Source organism: Aedes aegypti, chromosome 3 (assembly GCF_002204515.2).
Source record: "Aedes aegypti strain LVP_AGWG chromosome 3, AaegL5.0 Primary Assembly, whole genome shotgun sequence".
NCBI classification, from domain to species: Eukaryota; Metazoa; Arthropoda; class Insecta; order Diptera; family Culicidae; genus Aedes; species Aedes aegypti.
Genome location: NC_035109.1, coordinates 372,014,911 through 372,027,573, shown reverse-complemented (window position 1 = coordinate 372,027,573; position 12,663 = coordinate 372,014,911). Strand labels below are relative to the sequence as shown.

The 12,663-nt window shown below is 37.7% G+C and overlaps 1 protein-coding gene across 8 annotated transcripts in view; it reads left to right on the top strand.

Annotated features, from left to right (window-relative positions):
* LOC5571245 (protein phosphatase 1 regulatory subunit 16A) overlaps positions 1–12,663 on the top strand; it is a 488,636-nt gene that overhangs the window by 4,181 nt on the left and 471,792 nt on the right. For 6 of the 8 annotated variants that reach the window (XM_021851208.1, XM_021851213.1, XM_021851205.1 and 3 more), the window contains exon 2: positions 2,545–3,081. The exons of 1 other annotated variant lie outside the window; for it this stretch is intronic. The gene's annotated coding sequence lies outside the window, so the exon portion shown is untranslated. The remainder of the gene's footprint in view (positions 1–2,544; positions 3,082–12,663) is intronic. One more of the 8 variants, XM_021851209.1, reaches the window with a different exon arrangement.

Genomic DNA, 12,663 nt, shown 5'->3' with positions numbered 1-12,663 from the left:
GTCGGGGACTCTGAGACGAAATTATTGGAAAGCCTGTTAAACCCGTTATAGTTCTTCAAAGATTTCTTTGGAGCTTGTACAATTTTTCTGCATCAGTATGCAATGCAAAAAGAATAAAACCATTTTCGTTGAAATATATACTTTAGAGGCCTTCGATGAAAAGATTTTTTGAAGAAGCATTAAAATAAAAACCAAATCTCTAATCTCTTTAGGATCATTCATTGGATCAACTTTTGTTATCAGTCATATTAAAAAAATCAGTCATATTAAAAAATTGATGGAATAATAAAAGATTCTTCAATAATATATCTCTATGGATGTTTCAGAAACTTCTCGAGAGTTACATCTAGGAAAGCTCACGGTAATTTGTCCCAGAACATAAACAGGGTTGGTCGTAAATATTTCAGAGAAACCATTCACTGATTCATTCAGAAATGCTTTAAAGGTTTGGTAAAGAAGTTTCTCGAAGCAACTAATACAGTTAGTTTCCCAGGACTTTTTCTATGGGTATTCTCAATCATTCTTCTCACGTGCCAGAACTTATGGATAAATAGTTTAAATTTATTTTGCAAGCTATTTCAAGTGTTTTTGTGTGTAGTACGTGTCTCTCCTACCCACTTCCCGCGCCACTGGTCCGCTCAAACAACTTTTCAAAGTTCGATGTTTATATGGGTCGGTGGTCACTTACCCCTACTCATAGAGGAAGTTCACTGTACTAAAAAACTTGGTTTTCGAATATTTAAAAAATCTAAAGTTACGGACTTATTCATAGTGGAAATGTATACATATTTTGTGCTTAAAATTTCCTCGATTTTCTGAGTAACATTAAACTTACGACCGCCCAAGATACATGTAAAAAGTAACGAAATTGAACAGATGAGAACCAAATTTTGTCCCAATGTGGACGAATTTTCTCAAATTAATGCACAGATATCACCACAAGACTTACTAATGTCCCAACGCGCAATCTATAACCTTTATTCAGTGAACAACAATCCAAAAATTGTTTGTTCATTTCAATCGACGGTTTTCGACCAAATAAATGAGAGATTTAATATTATTCTTGTACTCGAAGATATGCCGAAGTATCATTCTGATACCAATTAAGCAATATAAAAGAAAATTCCTATTCAATAACCAGTTAAGCTGAGAAGCAGGATCAGTTCCAGTTAGAAGAAGAGGAAGCGTAACCTCTTTTCAGCGGTAACCTTGAATTGAACATGTTGAGTGCTAACAAGGTGGAAAACCAAATGAAAAACTGTTTCTAATAAGTCGAGTCTAGTACACGAGACTGAAGATGGCCTTACAGTTGAGGTCGGAATACATGTATCTGTCAAAGGATTCAAACTCTAGTGGAATTAGTATAGGAGTGGAATGATATAGTACTAAATTCGGTTTTTCATCTACTCATTTTACTGCCTGATCAAGATGATGTCAAAATCCAAAATGGCCGCCAAGTATACGTCAAAATCGTAGAATATGATTTAAAAAGTCGTAGATTTCATAGGGTAAATACCATTGCTCACCTAGTTTTTGTAGCTGCTGTTACTCAGTTTTTTTTCTCAGCTTTCTGATGGTGATCTCAGTATTCAAAATAAGCGGTGCGCATAATAGTGAAAAAACGGTTTTTCTGATGAAATTCAAGATTCAAGCTAAATTCAAAATGGCGCCAAAATTTATTAACTTCAAATGAATGCTACATCCTTCCTCTTTACGATGCCACTAATTTAGCACACATATCACGTGAATAAATGCCTAAGATTTATTGCGCATTTCTTTCACAACTGGACTATCGCAGAAGTTTTTACAAGTGCGGAAATGCTAATAAAAGTGCGCGATTGTATCAAATCGAGTCGGTGTCTTCAGCGGGGTTATTCCTCGCAGTCCAAAGAGTAAGTGCTCTGAAGATACTAAACTGATTCGATGCAATCCCGCACTTTTAATTGCATTTTCACACTTATGAAGCCGCACTTCGCAGTCCAGTAGTGAAATAAATACACAATATTAAAAAAGTTTTTTTTCGCAAACTGGTAAGTAGCTTGCTGGCATATTAGGGGCCCACCAATTTGAGTTGACTGAAACGACCACCCTCTAGTTTTAGCATGTACTAGCGATCAGTGACATAACATTGAAATTCCTATGATGTGTGCCGATGGAGGCCTGGTTTCAGCAAGATTTTCTCAAATATGTGTTCGATATTAGTCACGAAAATTGCCTTATTTCAAATCTCAATAGGCCTCTAAACTTTATTTCTCAGAGTTCCCCCTTTACAAAAGTTTGTAACCTACCGTTTGAAGTTTTCTGACAAAGTGAAAATTTGGACCACCCTACTCTGGGGAGTGTCGTCGTCGTCGCAGTGTTCTGCTCTCGGTGCGCACGAGAAACTTGATCGGGAGGGCAATCAGAGTGAATAGTTGCTAGTCTACTTTCTTGCGCGCCTCAGTTGCCACCAGGGATTCCGCGATCGATTGACCTCAAGCCCCAGCCTACTACTTCAGCACAATAAATGGATCACTAAACCCCGAAGCATGGCATACTTTTCAGGAATGTGGTGTTCTGTGGTGTGTGAAGTTCAAACTTCGAGTAGCGATCAGCCGAGTGATACCTCAACGGAAAATGTGATGAAGTGAAAAGGTCAAATCGTGTACGGGGAGGAAACGGGTGAAGTCTTAACTCAAATCGGGATTAGCTGCAGGCAGAAAGACGAATTTGTGTGTTTACCGTGTCGCAGCAAGGCGTTGGAATTCTGTTGCAGGAATCCGAGAAACGGTGTATAGAAGCGACGAAGAAAAACAGGTGCGATATTTAGACACTGTGCTCTGGAGGCGGCGAATGATGTGCATGAGAACATGTGAGTGAGTTGAGCTAAGCATGAGCTAAGAGGGATCGGTGGAAGAAGGAAATCGTTAATCCCCGGAAAAAGAGTTATTCTAAAGTGCTGGATGATCGTGCGTTATTGGGCAGTGTTTTATTTTTTCTCGAGAAGTGGCAAAGTAGCGGTTAATTGCCAGAGGAGAATAATTTGTGCCTTGTTTTAAACGGGATTGAAGAGGAATTCGCTGCTGGATCGGAATGTTAATGGTAAGGGCTGCAATTTACTTTCTAGTTTTCTCGCTGTATGTTTATAATTAAATTCTAGGCAAACCATTAATCGAGATCTGTTTTATTAATTTTTTAAATGTGTTGATTTATCGGAAATTACTCAATTTCAATACAGTTTCCTCTTAAGAGTTTGCCGAAATATTAGTATTGAATGAAGAATATTTTTATCATGAATCTCTAGAAAATTTCTACCAGAAATTATCAATAATCATGAGAAAAAAAAACAGCTCTTTGTATTTTTTTTTCTAATATTAATTTCGTAAAACAAGGAACTCAGTACAAATAACACCATTTTCAATCACCATACGAAATGTTTGGACTTGAGACATTCTTGTAATATATCATCTTTATGAAATATTCGTGTAATACACGTTTTACAATTCATAGATGAGCGTTTCCGTATTTTTTACATATATTTTCCACTAACGTTACTAGCACTGGACGAAAATTGTTTAGTATAACGGAATCAATCGCTCGATTCGATTGCTCAACGAAATCTCTTTCGGTAGTTGGTAATGGTTTTACGAAACATTCGTACACTGTGCTTCAATGTTCATTCTCACTACAAAATAAACGAATTTCGAATACAAAATTCTTGGTATCATTGTTTGTTTTGACTTGTAGATTGAATTTTATTACGAAGCTGGTTGCATACATGCTATGAAATTGTAACGTTGCAGAAAACAACGTATGATGTCACGGTTCAAACGAACCGAACGATTTTATAACATAAAATAAAGTTCATTTTCGATCAGATAAATCTTTTCCGGCAACCTTAGAAGTTTGATTGTCTAAAAAATCGAAGACATTCTAATATATAAAGGATTTCAGGAAACGTTCACAAAATTCAAAAGAATTTAAAATTTGGCTCTCAAGAATTTAGAAGATTACCCCTCCCAACACTAAGTAGAAGATTTTTCTTAGGAATCTCCAGGAAATTTCCTTTAAACATTCGCTTTCAATAATTTCTAGAAGTATCTTTACAAAAATCTTCTAAAGCTTTCTCTCAGACATCTTTAGATTTTTATTTGCAAAAAACTTATAACTAACTATATTCCTATCAGGAATATCGTTTTAGAAGTTTAGTTTTAAAATCATAAAAAAATTCATCCTACATCTTTCCAGAATATTCCTATCAGAAATCTTCAGAATACTTATCTCAGATAATCCAGAAATAGTTCAATGAGAGATCCTTGAAAAAGAACTTTCACGAATTCAGGTTTAGAGTCACCTAAAAAGTATTCAGAAGATTTATTTGAATCCAAATCTTCCGAAAAATTTATCCGATGAAACTCCAAGTGATTTATTTCAGGAATCAATCGGGAAAAAAACTTTCAATTGATTTGAAAGATGACCATTATTTTTCATCCTAGAAAAAGTTCTATCATGAATCTGTAAAAGATTCGGCCTAGAAATATGTAGCAGATATTTCTTTGCCAAATCTAGAAAATACCTACAATTAATCTTAGGAATAGTAATCGCTACAAATATTCTGAATTTTTCCCAGAATCCTCCAGAAGATTCTACTTTGTAATATTCACAATGTTCTTCCTAGGAAAAAGAAATTCCTACAAGCATGCATTCATTTATTTCCGGAAAATCACCAGGAGATTCCTTTCCGAAGTATTTTAAACATTCTCCAGAAGATTCTTACCAAAAATCTATAGAATATTCCTTCAAGAACCGCTAGTAGTCCTCCTATGAATCGATCCATAAGGTTTCTTTGAGAATCTTTTGAATATTGCTCCCAATTTTTGCATGATCATCATTACTCATCAGATGATTGATCGATCGTCAAAAAATCTTCTAGAAAGAATAGTTTATTTCTAACAGGGTCTCCAAACAATTCTGTTCAAAAATCTGCATAAATGGCTGTTTAAAAACCACGTAAATAAAACTTTTGTTCGCTTTTTCTCAAAAATATACTAAAATCCAACTCAGTTTTCTCCAGCAGCTTTCTGGAAAGTTTCTCTCAAGGATAAGCGAAAGATTACTTTCAATCCTTTTTGGAATATTCCTACCAGGGATATGTAGGAGTTTTCAATGAAAAATTCCAAAATATTCCTCTCAGGAATCACCAGAGGATTTTACTTGGGTAGTTAAAAATATCTTTTTCAGTAAGCATACTTTTTTGAAATCTTCTTCGAATCCCCAAATGCTTCCTTCCATTAATCTCCAAGCGATTTATCTCAGGAACTTTCAGAAGGTTTGTAAAGGTTTTTTAAAATCTTTAAAATATTACCGTAGAAGATTACTTCCAGGCTTTAAAGGAATTTCCAAAGATTCTTCTCATGAGTTTATAGGAGTTTTATCTCAAAAACTTTCTGGATATTCCTCCTTGAAATCAAGATTTATCCAAGAATATTCTGATTCGACCAAATAATGTCCAGAAAGTACTTTTAATCTCCAAACATTTCTAAAAAGTATTTTTCATGTTTTTTTATGAATTCTTCAAATTATTCTAAATAGTCTGAAGAAAGCTCTTACCAATTTTTAGAAAACTTTTCTTAGAATACACAAAAGTCTTCAGATTCAGAAGTCTGCACCTAAATATTCGGATGATTTCAATCTTAAACTTTCAAAAAACACTCCATTGAGAGCTATAGATGATTACGTCAGAAGATTTTTTCCAGAAGCTTCCTTCTCTCAACAATCCTGAGAAGGTGTTTTCTTGGAATCTACAAGAAATTCTACCAAGATATCACTAGACTAGACTTGGGATAACTACTCAAAGCATCCTTTCAAAGCTTTCAAACGAGTTTCGTTAAGCCGAAGCGTTTGGAAGCTTTTCTCTATAACTTCAATAAGCTACGTCCCAAAACCAAAGAAAGCTCTTCAAAAGCTTATTCCAAAAATCTAAAAGATATTGTAGGAATTATAAGCTTCCCTATAAGCTCTAAAAATGTTATTAGAATAGAGATTATTATTCTTAGAAATATAGATCGCAACAGCCATACTTCAAGCTAGCGTTAGCGTAGTTACGGTATACTTCATAGATTTAACACTTGCGACATTAATATTTCGTTTAATAATCTCATCCAGACTGCCTACTATTTGAACCAATAGCCATACTCCAAGCTATCTCAAAAATTTTGGCAAAGGCCTCCTAGGAAAACGTGTTCCAATAGCCTTAGAGAGCTCCATTCAGAAACAGCTAACAAGCATTTCCTAGTAGCTTGCTTAGTAGAAGATCTTGAATACCTTGCATAAGAGGATGTGGAAAGCTGTTTCCAGAAGCTTTGGTATGCTTTCAGATAAGCCATTAATTCTTTCTTCCAAGAATCTTGAAAAAGTGTCCCATCGGTACTCCAAAGTCTTACTTTGAAGCCTTTTAAAGCGTATCCCTAGAGCATTAGAAATATTTGCTCGAAAGGATCGTAATGTTTTCCCAAATAGATCAAATGATTTCTTTTGGTCTTCGAGAGATTTTCATAGAAGCTTTGGAAAAATGTGTTTGGAATGCTTTTCTCGAAACACGTGTAAAGCCTCTGCCAGAATCGTTGAACAACCGCTGGAACCCGAAAAAAAATCTCAGAAGCTCTGAAAACATACTTAAAAACTTATTAGGCTTTCGTTCGGGAGCTGTGGAAAGCTTCTGTAAATGGCTTTTCTTACCGGATTCTGTATAAATATGGTGTGAAAAACTTAGCCAAATGAAATTTTTCCAGAGGCTTTGTTTAGTAGCTTAAAAGTTCACGCAGAAGCTCTAGGTGCTGGTGGGAGGTTTCTGAAAAGAAGTTTAGAAGGCTTCTTTTTAGAAGCTTGAAAAGTTGCTCTCAAGAAGCTTGAAAAGCATCTCTCAAGATGCTTGAAAAGCTTCTCAGTAGAAGTTTGGAAGGCTCCTTCCTAGAAGTTTGAAAAGATTCTCCCAAGAAGCTTAAAAGGCTTCTCCCAAGAAGCTTGGAAGACTTCTCCTAAGAAACTTTGAAGGCTTCTCTTTAGAAGCTTGGAAAGTTTCTTCCTAGAAGCTTTGAAGGCTTCTTTCTGGAAGTTTGGAAGGCTTCTCTTTAGAAGCTTGGAAGGCTTCTCCCTGGAAGTTTGGAAGGCTTTGCCCTAGAAGCTTGGTAGGCTTCTCCCTAAAAGCTTGGAAGGCTTCTCCTAAGATGCTTGGAAGTCTTCTCCTAAAAAGCTTAGAAGCCCTCTTTTAGCGGCTTGCAAAGCCTCTCCCATGGGGCTTGGAAGACTTCTCCCAGTGGACCTTGGACGGCTTTTTCCAGAGAAGCTTGAAAAAGTTTTCCCAGAGAAGCTTGGAAGAGTTCTGCAGGAGAAGCTTGGAAGGGTTCTACAAGAGAAGCTTGGAAAGATTTTCCCAAGTTGGTTGGAAGACTTCGCTCTCAAGAAACTTAGCAGGCATGTAACGCTTCTCCCAGAAAAGCTTGAAAAGCTTTAGAAGTTCCTAGAAGCTAGGAAGGTTTCTCCCTAGAAGCTTGAAAGCTAGATGCTCTCTCTAGAAGCTTTAAAGGTTTCTCCCTAGAAGCTAAAAAAGCTTCTCTGTAGAAGTCAGGAAGGCTTCTCCCAGATGCTTGAAAGGCTTCTCTCTAGAAGCTTGGACGGGCTCTTCCTAGAAGCTTGTAAGGCTTCCCCCTTAAAGCTAGGAAAGCTTCTCTCTAGAAGTAAGATAGACTTCTCCCAGATGCTTGGATGGCTTCTCTCTAGAAGCTAGGAAGGCTTTTCTCTAGAAGTTATAAAGGCTTCTCCCAGTTGCTTGGAAGGCTTCTCTCTAGAAGCGTGGACAGTTTCTCCCTAAAAGCTAGGAATGCTTCTCCCTGGAAGCTTGAAAGGATTCTCCTAGAGAAGCTTTTTCCAAGAATCTTGGAAGACTTCTCCCTAGAAGCTTGAAGGATTCTCCATAGAAGCATGGAAGACTTCCTTCGAGAAGCTTGGAAGGCTTCTCCCAAGAAACTTAGGGAGGATTCTGTCAAGAAGCTTGTAAGGCTTCTTTCTATAATTTTGTAAGGATCCTCCTCAGAAGCATGGAAGACTTCTTCCGAAAAGCTTGGAAGGCTCCTTTCAAGAAGCTAAAAGATTTCTCCCGTGGAGATTGTAAGGCTTTTTCCAAGAAGCTTGGAAGGCTTCTCCCGAAGAAACTTGGATGGCTTCTCCCATAGAAGCTTGGAAGGCTTCTTTCAGAAGCTCTGTAGAATTCTATCAGAAACTTGGAAAGCCGTTCCAAGTTACAGACTTGGAAAGCAACTCCCTGAAGTTTGGAAAACTTATCCTAGAAGTTCCATAGTCTGAAGATTTGTTTTATATTAAAAATGATCCTTAAAGCTTGTGAATCAGCGCAGATAACTCAATCTGTGGCGTATCCGGTTAATCTTGTAACGCCATCTAGCTTGCTCAACTGGCCCATCTCCTTTTATGCCGATGCTTTTGTATATTCTATCAGTAAAAGATTCAAATATCTAGGGCTGGTGGCAGTCTTATTTTTAGAGACTTGTTCTCTATTTTCGTGCTAATCTCAAAACAGGCTCTATATTTGATGAAAGGTCTCTAAGGTCTCTATTTCAACCAAAATGGTTTCTAAAGTACCTCGTCCTTTTTCCTTATCTTGCTTGCAGTTAATTCTTATAAAATCTACAGGGTCTCAAGAAGCTTGCAGAGACTGTTACGAGACTATTCAACTGATTCCTCAAAAATGTCTTCTCATATTTCTCGAGAAATAGCTTCATGAATTATCCTGGTGGTTTCTCCAGAGATTTCATTTGGATACTTTCAGGTATTAATATAGGGTTCTCTCCTGAAATTCTTCAAGGGATCCATCTACTAATCCTTCCAGCAATTTTTCAAAGGATGTTTAAAGTAATTGCTTCAGAGTTTGCTTAAGGAAATCCTTGAGCATTTCAACGTTACTACTTCCAGTAATTTCCTCAGGGATTACTTTGAAACATTTTCCAAGGCCTTCTGAATCGATATCTTCACTGTTACTTTAAGAGATCTTCCAAAGATTCTCACAGAACTTGTTTTTTCCAAAAAGACCCGCATGAGGTTTTAATAAAATTCATTCTTGTTTTTTTGTTGAGAATCCCTACAAGAATTTATACGGCATTTCATCTAAGGCATTTCATCTCCAAAAAATTGCTACAAAAAATCTTGGAGGGGTTGTTCAAATGAATGTTTTTAGAACATTTCACATAATAAAACCTGTGTTTCGTGATTCAGTTTCTTTAGAACTTTTTCTAGGATTATCCCAGCTTTTCATCCAAAAATTACTGCAGTTTCTCCAAACATTTCTCAATAAATTTCTCGAAAAAGTTCCCATGGAATCGTTAAAAGCTTATTTAAGGTTCCACACCAGTTGCCACTACAGCAAATTTTTCCATGAAATCCTTCGATTATTCCTACGCATTTTTCTAGAGATTTCGTCCAATTTTTTTAAGAAGTTGTTTCACAGATATTTAATTATTTTGTTTTTTTTTTAATTGTCATGGAAATGAATCTAGAAAATCTTATGAAATTTCATCAAGAATCACTATAGAAATGCTTATTTATCTAGGGTGACTTAAGAACTTTCAAGACTTTTACCAGAGGTTACTCTAAGGTTTGCCTTAGAAATTCATTACGAAAAACTCCTGGAAGAATGCTTGCACAAATCTTTGAAGACTTCCTTCCGATTTACTGGAGAAATTTCCAAAGAAATTTTAGGAGCAATCTCTGGAATAATTCCTGAAGGCATCCATAGAGAAATTCTTAGTTAAAATCTCAAAGAAATTCTGAAAGACAATTTTGTATCCTGAAATCCTGAGAAATCCCTGGAGACATGTCTGGAGAAAAGCAATGGGAGAATTGCCAAAGAATAACTTTGAGGACTAAAGGCTTTTTAGACAAATTTTCTCATTATTCTTGATATCTCACACTTTGGACGAGTAATGTACAAGATTTCTTTCTCCCGAATAATTCTCCTAAAAGCCTTGAGAAAGAAATCTTCAGAAATTGCTGTCTGGATTTGACCAGACAATTTCTAAACGGAACCTTCAAACGATTCCTGAACTCCAAAATGTTGCTTTCAGAAAATATTAAAAAATAAATGAAATAAAAACCCCAAAGAATTACAAACTTATCCCAGGAATCTCCTGACGATAGATTAATTGATGGTCGGCTCCAGAGGTACTGCCTTCTGCGAAGAATCGTAGAAGCAAAAATCCTTGGCTCCTTGAAAAAACTACAGCCTTTCAAAGCTTTCAAACGAGTTTTCAAAAGCTTATCCGTTAATTCTTAGAAGGCGTTTAGCCAAAATTTTGGAAGCTTTTCTCAAAAACTTCGGAAAGCTTCGAAATGCTTCATACCAAGACCAAAAAAGCTCCTTTATAAAGTGCTTCCAGAAGTCTAGGGAACAGCGTTTTCAAAGTTGTATTCCTAAATTTAGAAAGCTCATCTAGGAGCTTTTTAAAAACAGTATCTTAAAGATTTCTAAAACATCTCTCTGAAGCCTTCATATCAAAGGCCGCAGAAAGCTTCCTACAAAAGTCTGGAAAAGTTTCTATCAAAGGTGTAGGAAAACCATTCCTGAATTTTTGGAAAACTTGCTTCAACTGGCTTATAAACATAGATCCAGAAATAGTTTTAAAGGCTTAACAAGCTTCTCCTAGGGGCTTCCTTAAGAGACCCGGCATGGTTTTTCTCAGAAGATCCGAAAAGCTTTCACCGGGTGCTTTGGTAAGCTTTTAGAAAAGGTTTGAAAAGGTTGTTTGAAAACTTTAGTGGAACTACTCATAAGCCTCTTCCAGAATCGTTAAGGAACTTTACTCAGAAGTTTTAAAGAATCTATCACATTGAAAAACTACTACTAAAACTCCTATTTTTTCTTAAATCTCTAAAACTCATAAAAGGCTTCTCCCAAAAAGCTTGGAAGGCTTCTCCTAAGAAGCTTGGAAGGCTTCTTTCAGGAAAGTTTGGAAGGCTACTCTTAGGAAGCTTGAAAGGCTTCTGCCAAGTAGCTTGGAAGGTTTCTCCTAGAAAGATTGAAAGGCTTCTCCCAGATGCCTTGGAAGGTTTCTCCTAGTAGTTTGGATGGCTTCTCTCAGTGAAGCTTGTGGAAGGCTTCTCCCAAGAAAGCTTGGAAGGCTTCTCCCAAAGAAGCTTCAATGGCTTCTTCCAAGGTAGCTTGGAAGGCTTCTTCCAGAGAAGGGTTTCTTCTAAGGAAGCCTGAAAGGCGTCTTCCAAAAAGATTGGAAGGCTTGAATGGATTCTCCCAGAAGTTCGGAAGGCTTCTCCCAGAGTAACTTAAAAAGCTTCTTCCAAAGAAACTTGAAGGGCTTCTCCCTAGGAAACTTGGAAGGCTTCTCCAAGAAGCTTGGAAGGCTTCGCCCTAATAGCATGGAAGGCTTCTTCGAGCAGCTTGGAAGACTTCTCTGAGAAGCTTGGAAGGTTTCTCCGAGAAGCATGGAAGACTTATTCGAGAAGCCTTCCTTCATCGAGAAGCTTGTTAGGCTTCTTCGAGAAGCTTGGAAGGCTTCTTCCAGAACACCTTCTTTCAGAGATAGATTTCTTCCAAGGAAGCCTGGAAGGCGTCATCCAAAAAAACTTGGAAGGCTTCTCCGAGAAACTTCTCTCAAGGAGCTTGGAAGGATTCTCCCAGAAGTTTAGAAGGTTTATCCCAGAGAAATTTAAAGAGCTTCTTCCAAAGAAGCTCGAAGTTTTTCCAGAAGCTTGGAAGGCTTCTCTCAGAAACTTTTAAGGCTTCGCCTTAATAGCTTCGAAGGCTTCTCCGAGAAGCTTGGAAGGCTTCTTCCAAAGGCTTGGAGGGCTTCTCCTAGAAGCTTGGAAGGTTTCTCCTCTCAGAAGCTTGGAAGAATTCACTCCCAGATGCTTTCAAGGCACCTCCCATGAATTTTGGAGGGCTTCTCCCAGGAAGTTTGGAAAACTTTTCCCAGAAGTTTGTAAGGCTTCTCCTTGAAGCTTCCTGATCTGAATTTTTTTCTATGCTAAAAATAATCCCCCTCAATGCTAATGAATCATCGTAGATAAGTCAATTTGTGGCGTATCCAATTGATCCTGAAACGTCGGCCCATCTCCTATTATGCCGATGCTTTTGTACTCGATCGTTGTCCAATAGGGCTGCACGATCATTTGGGCCATCGAAAAAAAAAACAAGAATCTAGTCAAGAACCATTTGCATAGAGACCTGTAGATAGATATACATATACGGCACCGACAGTAGACAAAGCCTACAACGCTCAATCGTTGTTCACCAAGTCATTTGCATACCTTGTTTGGTCCAACATAAAAATCGGGGAGCGTCGTCGTCACGAGAACCCGATCGAGGATCCATCGATCATGAATGAAGTTGGAAGGAGCGCAGTAGGCCTTCGCCACTAAACCGGTCGCAGCATGCGACTCGAATGCGCCTGATCATCTTCAATCATCGACTCCACGTCGCGATCCGTCTGCATTATCATCGCCCGCTTGTAGTCGTGTGGTATTCAGGTGAGTGAGTTTCCACCGCCTGCCGCCTGTGTCGTCTGCCTCTTCCAAGTCGCTCAGGAGGATTTCTAATCGCTTCAAGGTTAGCGCAGCGCAGCGAAGAGAAGGAGTCTGTCCAGATGCACCTCGCGAAAAACC